The sequence below is a fragment of the Chrysochloris asiatica genome, unplaced genomic scaffold (assembly GCF_000296735.1).
Source record: "Chrysochloris asiatica unplaced genomic scaffold, ChrAsi1.0 scaffold00198, whole genome shotgun sequence".
In the NCBI taxonomy this organism is placed as follows: domain Eukaryota; kingdom Metazoa; phylum Chordata; class Mammalia; order Afrosoricida; family Chrysochloridae; genus Chrysochloris; species Chrysochloris asiatica.
In genome coordinates, this window is record NW_006408716.1 from 5,204,712 (window position 1) to 5,214,955 (window position 10,244).

General features: G+C 47.5%; 1 protein-coding gene across 1 annotated transcript in view; it reads right to left on the reverse strand.

Annotated features, from left to right (window-relative positions):
* GRID1 (glutamate receptor, ionotropic, delta 1) overlaps positions 1-10,244 on the reverse strand; it is a 1,105,771-nt gene that overhangs the window by 856,728 nt on the left and 238,799 nt on the right. The gene's annotated exons all lie outside the window — the stretch shown is intronic.

Below are 10,244 nucleotides of genomic sequence, written 5' to 3' on the forward strand. Positions count from 1 at the left end.
ACGTTCTATGTCCTACTTTGGCGAGTATAGTCTGGGATCTTAAAAGCAGCCATCTAATGTACAACTGGACTCCTGATGTGGTGCTGTCGGGTCAACACTGGACTGCAAATCACAAGGTTGATAGTTCAAAGCCACCAGTCACTATGAGTCAGAACCAACTTGACGGCACTTATCAACAACAACAACAACAACAAAGTACAACTATAGAGCTCTCCATGTGCAAAAGAAAGAATAGTGATGAGGATTGAAGATGCTTGGAATCAGTTAGCCCAGAGGACTAATGGAGCATGTGAACCTCAGCATCCACAACTCTGAGACCACAAGAACTAGATGGTGCCTGGCTTCCATTAACAACTGCTCTGAAAGAGATCACATTACAAACTCCCAGATAGAGTGGGAGAAAACGTGGAACAAAATTAGGAACCCGAGACTGACCCCTCAACCGCACTTCAGATCTAGAAAGGAACTCACTCCAGGTCCCAATTTTCAGCCAAACAGTAGATAGATGTACAGGGAGGACAACAACACTAATAAATTATGTTCACCATGGAATCGTTCAAAATCTAAAGGGCAGCATTTATCTAAGGACAAAATTCAGAAGGGCTGGGAAGGAGGGTGGAATGGAAATATGAACCACAGGGAGGAAGCGGGAGAACTGTCGTTGCAGGGAGGGGATTGCAATCATTGAGATGCAACCAAGTGTAGGATTTCTTGACTCGAAAACTGATGATCTTCTCCGTAAACCTTCTCTCAATTCAAAATAAAACGTTTTCTAAAAAGTTATGTGAAAATAATACAAAATTACATGCAGTTTATGCTTTAAATTAAATAAAACTCAGTGGGTACAAAAGAAAAGTCTAGATGGAAAATAGCAAAATGTTAAAAGTGACCACATTTTATTCAGAGGCAGGAAGTGCGTTTCCTTCTTTTCTATACAAGTATTTTTTCAAAACTTCTTATCAGGAACACATAATTCCTTCAGAAACAAGGAAATGTCCTCCAATAATAGATAAAGTATGAAAGCTCTGTGGGAGGAGTAAAGATTTTGTGAAAATTTTCTCTGTGCCAAATACTCTATTGAATACTTAATCTATGTTTATCCATTTTATTCCTCTACTATCCAAGAGGATGGGTATCACTGCTTCCATTTAACAGATGGCTAGACTCTGAGGCCACACAGCCAGAGAGGGGCGGAGCTGGCCTCAACCGTCACCTGGTTCTCTGTCCTCATTGCCATACACATCAAGGTGGGGGCTGAGTGACAATTTAGGGCGTTATACGCTCACCATGACCATCACTACGTAAAAATCATACTCCTTGGAAGCAAAAACACATTATCAACACGACCAATTGCTGAAGAACGTAATTGGTAAAGTAAAGGGTTAATAAATGGGTCGACACCGTGGCTGCATCAGTGGACTCAAACAGAACTGTCTGAAGGTCATGATTCTCTCTATTATACATCAGGTCTCCATGAGTTGGACCCATCTCAAAGCAAGTAACAACTAAAAATATGCATATGAAGAAGGCGAGCAAAATCCCAACAGCCAAAGTGTGGTGCTAAACTTTGTGGGGAAATTTCATTCTCTTTCTATTCCATTTTTCCATACACTTTTTGAAGCCTTCTCATACTTTCTTGAACACCCATGCATTGCATTGATATTGTTTAGAACTGATCGTATAAAATAAACTGCCCATCCCTGGATGTACAGCTGCCCATGAACTTCAGTCCTGGGACTACAGTGGGAATAGAATCCCATCCTAGGATGCCTCAGGGGGAGCCCTCACTGTAGCCATCACTGTCACCCACAGGTCCCTGGTCCACCCAGCTCCCCCAAACCACCCCAAGACTCCAGACAGGAAGTCCTGTCTCCATCCCCAGAAGCAGGGTTCTAAACATCTAGAAGGTCTCTGAGCTGTAGTTTCTGGATATAATGGGAACACCATAATTCAGGTAGTCCCACCCAGGGCTGCACCTCAGCAAGTGCTCATGGCAGCCCACCCCTTGCCTCTTGCATTTGTCACACATGCGCCTATACACTTACTACATACAAGTCCCTGTGCTGGGCAGTGCGGGGCCAGGATTCAATGACCACAGGAGATCTGAGATTAGAATCTGGAGGAGACAGGCCCACAGCTCTCTCACCCAGATTGCGGCCCATCAGGAAATTTTGTTTTGTTTTGTTATGTGCCGTGGAGTCAGTTCCAACTCATAACGATCCTGTACAGGGTTTCTGAGGCTGTAAAACTTTATGGGAGCAGAAAGCCTCATCTTTCTCCCACAGAACAGCTGGTAGTTTCGAACTGCTGACCTTGCGGTTCGCAGCCCAATTCATAACCATTACGCTACCAGAAAGGGAGGAAGAAATCTCTGGGACTCAGTCAAAGCAGCAAAGTAAGGAAAGAACTCAGGTGGGCAGAGATGTGGGAGAGCAGTGTGAGTACAGGGAGTGATATGGACAAAAATACTGAGAATGGACAGCAAGGAACATCATCAGGGAAGAGATGCCTGACTAGGTGGGCAGGCGTCAGGGAGCTGGATCTCAAAGGCAAGGCTGAGGGAGGTGGGTCTTTGATAGATGAATGGCATGGCATGGCATGGCATGGCATGGGATGGGCTAAAGATATATTAGACAAAGATATCATCACTCGGGCCCAAGCACAGCAGAAATTGCATTAAAATCACAAAGATCTAAGTTCCAGCTTCGGCTCCTCCTATCAGGAGCTGTGTAGTTCTGGGCCTATCTTGTCTCAGAGCCTCTGTTTCCTATGAAACAGGGAGAATTTCTGCCCAGCAGACCTGACAGGAACACTGGGTCCGTGCTGAGCTCAGCATTGAGACTGAGCACGGAAGAGCTACACAGATATCACGATCCTGCCCTTTCCTTGGACACCCACAGCCCAACCAGCTCAAAGTCCCCACTAAAGTTATACTTGAGGTATTGAAAAGTATTAGAAGTTACAACCAATAGTTGCCAACAGCCCTCCCCAGCAGTGAAGGTGGTACCGCTGATCCATCCGCCCCACCACCACCTACAGCACCATCAGGATCCTTGGGCTGCCAAGCTGCTGGCCTCAGAGAGCAGGGAGGGTAATTAAGGCTGGAAGCTTCTCCCAGGGCTAATGGAGAGGCCCAGTGCGAATCAATTTCCACTCCACTGTGAATGGCCTGCTAATTGGGGCACTGTTGAAATGATGGTTATTTGGAAGCTCCTAACATAAAAATAATAAGATCAAAATACATCAGATCAAAGCCAAATCAGCTATTAACTTAATCAAGGTTATGTGATGATCATTCCGGGGACAGGACATTACACAACTCGTACCCTAGTTATGAAGACAGACCAGCTACCGAACCCCAGTATCAGGGCCTATACAGCCATAGTTTGGACCAGGTCCTGCCAGGTATGTGGGACTATGGGACTCTGAGCGAAGGACTGGACTTCTCTGGACCCCTTTCTTCTGTTAGGTCAAATAAAGATGGCGGTGCCCACTTCACCGGTTGTTGCGCACATTCTATGAAAGATCTTGGTATGTGAGATACCTCTTGCACCGCTCAACAGGTAGTAGGCAGCTCAGTTGTCCCCTCTCCAGCTCAGGACTTGGGCAGAGTGGATTTGCAGCTTCTAAAAGATAACAGCTTTTGTTTGAATTCTTTGCCTTCAATATCATATCGTCATAAAGCTGGTCTCTCTCTTGGTTACAACAGAGCAGGCTTGTTGGATGGCTAAGGCTCCTGGAGAATGACTCATCCACTGGGATGTGAGAACATAGAGGGCACCTTCAAGCCCCTCATCTCAGTTCTGCAGCTGGTTCCCAGAAGTCAGGAGGAAAATGCAGAGCCAATGAGAAGAGCCAGCGGCTCATCTAGCATGCCACATACAGTCCCACAATCGCATCGCCCAACACCCCACAAAGAGATGTTAGCTTCTAAAGAGACAGGACTTTCCCAGGGGTCTGTCATGCCAGGCACAGTACTGGCCACACCACAGGCCAGATGCCATTTCAGTATCTCTCACCCCACAAGAGCATTTTGACCCCTCCAGTTTAAGAGAACAGAAGCTTGAACTGTCAGAGAATGATAAGGAGAGGAGACAAGTCCTGGGAAGAGATGTGGCTAGCTAGAGAGACAGCTCGGGATTCTGTGTCTGATTAGACCCAACCCTTGGAAATTCCAAGCCACTTCCCAGCTTAGCTCATGTCCCCAGGGAAGATGTGACTAAGCAGGAACAAGGGCTTTCTCCAAGGAAAGACTCACCAAGTTACCAGGACATCTGCAGGTGGGCACTGGAGAAAAGACAGGTGCCCTAAGGAATTCGGTTTCACGCTGGACACTACCACATGTGCACACCCACTTCTCCTCCATCTCCATTGCTTTCTCCCAGCTAAGGGGTCTTCTGAGGAAGACACGTACAATTCCCCGAGGCTGGTGGCACTACCCAGCAATGAAACTTGGCCACTTCCAGGCACAACCTCTGATGCCTCAGAACCCAAGCTGGTCCCAGGTGAGCAAAATCAGCTGATGCAGCTCCTGCCACTCTGAGACCACCTGCCCCCTTAAAGTGTTAACCTGACCTCTGGGTACCACCTGTAAAGAATGACAGTACTGTTCTAGACGGACAAGGCAAAACAAAAGGACCTTCACCTGGGAGAAGGTTTTTGCGTCAACTTGAACGGACCAGGCTTCCCAATGATTTTGGCAGTTGAGATGTGGTTAACCCCATGCTGAAACCTAATATCGTTGTTGATGTTAAGTGCCGTCAAGTCGATTCTGGCCCATAGCTACCCTGAACAAAGTTTCCAAGGAGCAGCTGAGGAGTTTGAATCGTCAACCTTGCAGTTCAAATGACTTTGCATTCTGACATATTAGCCCACAGTGCCAGACCAGAACTCCAAAACCTAATATTGTTGTTAAATGCTGTCGAGTCATTTCCAACCCATAGCGGCCCTGTATAGGCTTTCCAAGAAGGAGCTGGTGAGTTTGAACCACCAATCTTGTGGTTCAAATGACTTTGCAGTCCAGCGCATTAGCCCACAGCGCTACATCAAAGGTATAGTTAATTCTGATGATTGGCGATCGATGAATAGGCAATCAAATGAAATGATGTTTTCTTGAGAGTGTGGCCTGTTCCCAATATAATAGACACGAAGGAAAAACTTTCTCTCATTTCCACTGAGGACTTGGGACTCCTGTCTGCCTGTCTGTCTGTCTGCCTGTCTGCACCTGCCGATGTTAGCTCTGCTGACCAAGACTTGGGATACTACAATTGTGACTCATTTTCTTGATATAAGCTTCTCTTTATATGTATACATATACGTGTCATTGGTTTTGCTTCTCTAGGGAACCAAGCCTAAGATAACCTGGGTGGCAGGCAGGTGTTCTCAGCAGAGAGAATGGACAGGTTCTGCAGGTCCCAGCAGGAGAATGGACAGGCAGGCTCTGGGTAGAACCGGACTCTGCTCTGCCCAGAGGGATATTTCCCACAGGGAGAACAAAGGCTAGCTCCAGGGGTACCACAGCCTGCCCACTCAGCAGATGCTCCCAGGGAGCGCAGGACTCTGGGGCCTTGCACCAATCACCTTGCCTCTAACAGTCATGAGCACTCACACACATACACACACACACACACCAGTCACCTAGTTATCTGAGCCTTTCCTGCCTTCCTTTAAAGCACACAGTTTTATTAATATTTGAGCTCTAATGGCTAACGCTTTAAATTAAGGTAGCATTTATAAATATTTTATAGTAAATGAATAATTGACCAAATTTAGTATTGTCATAAATCATAGTAAATTATTGATCTACGGAGAATAAATATTTTCATGTTTTATTTAACACATTCAAAAGGTAAACAAAACCATGAGATAGGTAAATGTGTGGCAGGATTGGATGAAGGCAAGTGTCCAGCAGGGGAACAGAGAGAGGACCCAGGGCAGTCCGTGCAGTGCACACAGCCTGCCTGCCACACCCCACTGGGGGCCTCCCAAAGGGGAGGGCACCCAGTCTCTCCTCCCTATTGGGAACAGAACTTTACTGCCATCCCTCGGCCTCTCCCACGGCTCCCCAACTTCCTCCAGACCTGCAATCCTCCCTTCTCCAGGCCCCACTTCTCTGTGTGCCCATTTGGTTTTCCATCTGTGACATCACTCTGTTGCAAACAGCCTCCCTTCCTCCCCAACTCCCCTTCTGAAGAAGAGCTGTCAGAATCCCAACTGGGAATCATCGAATAAGATCCATGTAAGTAAGATGCTCTGGTAGCATAGTGGCTACAAATCGGGCTGCTAGTCACAAGGTCAGCAGTTCGAAACTACCAGCCGTTCTGCGGATGAAAGATGAGGTTTTTTCTGCTCCCGTAAAGATTTACAGCCTCAGAAATCCTATACCGGGTCACTATGAGTCAGAACCGACTCCACAGTACTTAACAACAAAAAGCAAGAATCTGAGAGTTTATATCCAGAGCCAAATACTCAAACCAGCTGGTGACACTTGTAAAGTTGTGGTCACCAACCTCAACAGGCTCTCGTGCTGCCCTTGACAACACTACCCTGCTCTACAATCTCATTTCCCTTCCCTCAAACTTCCCAGGATCCTTGCTTCATTCTCCATAGACAAAACAGAAGCCATCATCCCAAGATCCCTCACTCCACTTTCTGCCAACAGATCTTCACACATACCTGCCATTATACCATCCTCACCTCAGCCTTGCCCCGAAAGTGGACGCGGAATGTCCCCCGTCTGAAAGCAGCCCCTGCTCATGAGCCTAGAATATCTCCACCTCTCGCCTTCTCCAAGCCCCAGATCCTTCACTTACATCAGTCTCTGCAGAATTGTCATCTACCTTTATATGTGACCTTGCCTTTCAATTTAAACACCAGCCTTGTTGACAAGTCTAGTCATTGCTACAGACCCCAAACCTTCCTTGGACTCCTGACCCCCAAACAACCACCTGCTTAATGTCTTCACTTGGTAATTCCATTAATAACCCAAAGCTCCTTAAGGTGGGGTTCTGTGCCTGCCTTGGTCTCCAGTCTCAGTGAAGTATCCCATCCACTCCATTGTTTTTAGGCCCTCCTTCTCCCATATCCTCTCTACTCAAGCCATCACCAAGTCTTGGAGGTTTTAGCTCCAGTATATATCTTGAATCTATTTTTCTCCATTTCTATGCCATGTGGAAGGAACTCTGGTAGTGTAGTGGTTACAAATCAGGCTGCTAATCTCAGGATCAGCTGTTCGAAACTACCAGCTGTTCTGCAGAAAAAAGATGAGGCTTTCTGCTCACGTAAAGATTTCCACTCTCAGAAACCCTATGCAGGGTCGCTATGAGTTGACACCGACTCCACGGCACACCACCACCACTACCATGTGGCAGAGGATAACACTGGACTGCAAGGTAGGTTTGAACTGCCAAGTCGGTGGTTCAAACTCACCAGCTATTCCTTTAAAACCCTATACAAATGCCAGAGATGGAGGCAGAGATTATGACATGGAGAGATGGAGCGGCTGGGGACTCTAGACACAGAGAGGGAGAAGGGGCTGTGTGCTGAGGACCAGGGTGGTGGGATGGTGGGGGGAGGGGGGGCTGAAGACAGGCTTGCAGAGTATACCCTTTGGATGGCTGATGCTGCATGGAGGGGATTGTAACCATGGCAATGGAAAGATATACAATAGGATGAATGTAAAGCTAGCGTTTTCCCATGTAAACTATCACATAAAAACATGGGGGTGGGGGGTGGAAACCCAATACAGGGTTCTTATGAGTGGGAACTGACTCGATGGTACTTAACAACTAGTCCAACCTCTCTTGCTTCTTTACTGGACCCATACATCCAACCTCTCCCCACCAACCCACTATCCATTCTGCCCACCAATGCACAATGACCTTTATGGATGTAAACCAAATCCATTTTTAAAACCCAGAGTGTCCTGTTGTCCTCAAAATAAAGCCATACCCTAAGGTATAAGGCCCTGCATAATCCAAGGCCCAGGCCCTGCATTCCAGTGCCAACATGCCCAAGCTCTGCCCACCTCATGGACTTCCCCTCTACCTGAGATGTTCCTGACCATATCTGTCTTACGTATATGGGTCACTGTCACTCTGCCAGGAGAAGTGTTCTCAACCCCAAGTCTCCACTAGACCCCTGAGTTTCTCTAAAGTCCCTATCACACCCTAAGTGTTTCCACATCTCTCTTCAGCAATGGCAACTGTGCTCTTCTTGGGGTGGCTCTATAGAGCCAGCAGTCTCCCGCTGCAGATCACAAGCCTGCAGTATGCCGGCCACACTGCCGCATCTCGCACATCTGACCTGTCATAGCTTTGCAAAACAAGATAGTTAATACTCCTAACACTCCAGGAGGTAAGTACTATTGACTTCCATAAACCAGGGGTGAAACACAGAGCTTACAAATTTCCCAAGGTCCCACAATACTAATGTTCACCAAAAGTTTAAGCTGCACCCCACTGCTGAGAGAAGGGGAGCTTCTTAAAAGTTGGTCTTCCTTTCTAAGGGGGACTCCACAGAGAGTTTAAACAGAGCCAAAGGGACAGTGGGAGGGTGGGCCAGCCATGCCTGCACTTCTCTCCTAGGATCCCCTCAGATTAGCAGCCTATACCCTCTGGGCTCCTGGATTAGCCCAGCAAAGGGCACCAGTGACAGCTGGGCAGAAGGCCCCACAGGATGGTCAACTCTACCCACAGATGGCAGCTGGTCCCGGCAGGGTGTGTGGCACCAACACAGGAGGAGGGGAAGAGAGTTGTGTCACGGGCTCTCTGGGTCCTCATCCCTCTACTAATTAATGAATCAAGACCAAATCCCTCTCCTAGACACAGGGGAAACACTGGGTGGGATTGCATTCACGTATTTATAGCTCTTCAGCTCCTGGTTAATGACTTGTACTGCTCTGCCAATGGACCGTTACTCCCAGCGGTGATTAGCACAGAATCCCACACTGGGAAGTTAAATCAGGACAGCCATGTGCCCCAGGGTCCCCTGAGGCACCTTCAGGACCCAAGTGAGATGACACTATCTCAGGGTGCAGCCTGGGAGCTCTACCTGAATGTTTGTCCTTTCCCAAAGCCCCTTGGCCATTAAGTTTTGTGTCCCTAGAGCCACCCCTTGGGATAAGCACTTGAAAGAAAGGTCAGTTTGAACAGCAAGGTAGGTGGTTCAAACTCAACAGCCGGTCCTAGGAAACCCTATACAGGGTTACCATGGATTAGAAGCAACTCACCAGCATTTAACAACAGTAATTTGTTGTTGTTAAGTGCCGTGGAGTCGATTCTGACTCATAGCGACCCTGTACAGGGTTTCCGAGGCTGTAAATCTTTATGGGAGTAGAAAGCCTCCTCTTTCTCACGTGGAACAGCTGGTAGTTTCTAACTACCGACCCTGAGGTTAGCAACAACAATGATGTTGTTGTTGGTGTTGTTGTTAAGTGCCGTCGAGTCGATTCCGACCCATAGCAACCCTGTATAAGGTTTCCAAGGAGCAGCTGGTGAGCTTGAATCACAGACCTTGCAGTTCAAACGGCTTTGAAGTCTGACGCGATAGCCCACAGCGCCACACAACAACAATAATAGCCACCCCTTATTTAATAGTCTACACCCCCTGTAAAGCAACTAGTCTCCTGGCCTCAGAGTTCATATTTTCTCTGGCACTGTAGGATAATGCGCTGGACCACAAGGTCAGTTTGAGCTGAAAGGTGAGTGGTTCAAACCCACAGCTGTTCCTCAGAAACTCTATACAGGGTCGCTGTGAGTCTGAACTGACTTGATGGCATTGAACTACTCTCCAGACCCGAGTTAAGCACTAAGTATGTCCCTGGGCTGCTGAAACACTACCACACGCCCCCTACTGGTGACTCAAGCTCACACACAGCAGCAAGGGACCTTCATATTCCATAGCCTCTGTTCATGCAGCCTTGTCCATTTGTATTCTCTGACTTAGCACACACAGATTCTCCTTTGCTGACATGTCCTTCTTTCTTTTCTGACTTTTAAACTCTAGTAATCCCTCAATGTTGTTGTTAAGTGCCGTGGAGTCAATTCTGACTCATAGCGACCCTGTATCAGTTTCCGAGGAGCAGCTGGTGAGCTTGAGTTTGAGTACTTATCCTATGACACCACATCATGCCTCCCCATCATCCCTCAATTTGTTGTTGTCAGGTGCCATCGAGTCGGAACCGACTCATAGTGACCCCATGCACAGCAGAATGAAACAATGTCCGATCCTGGGCCAACCTCACT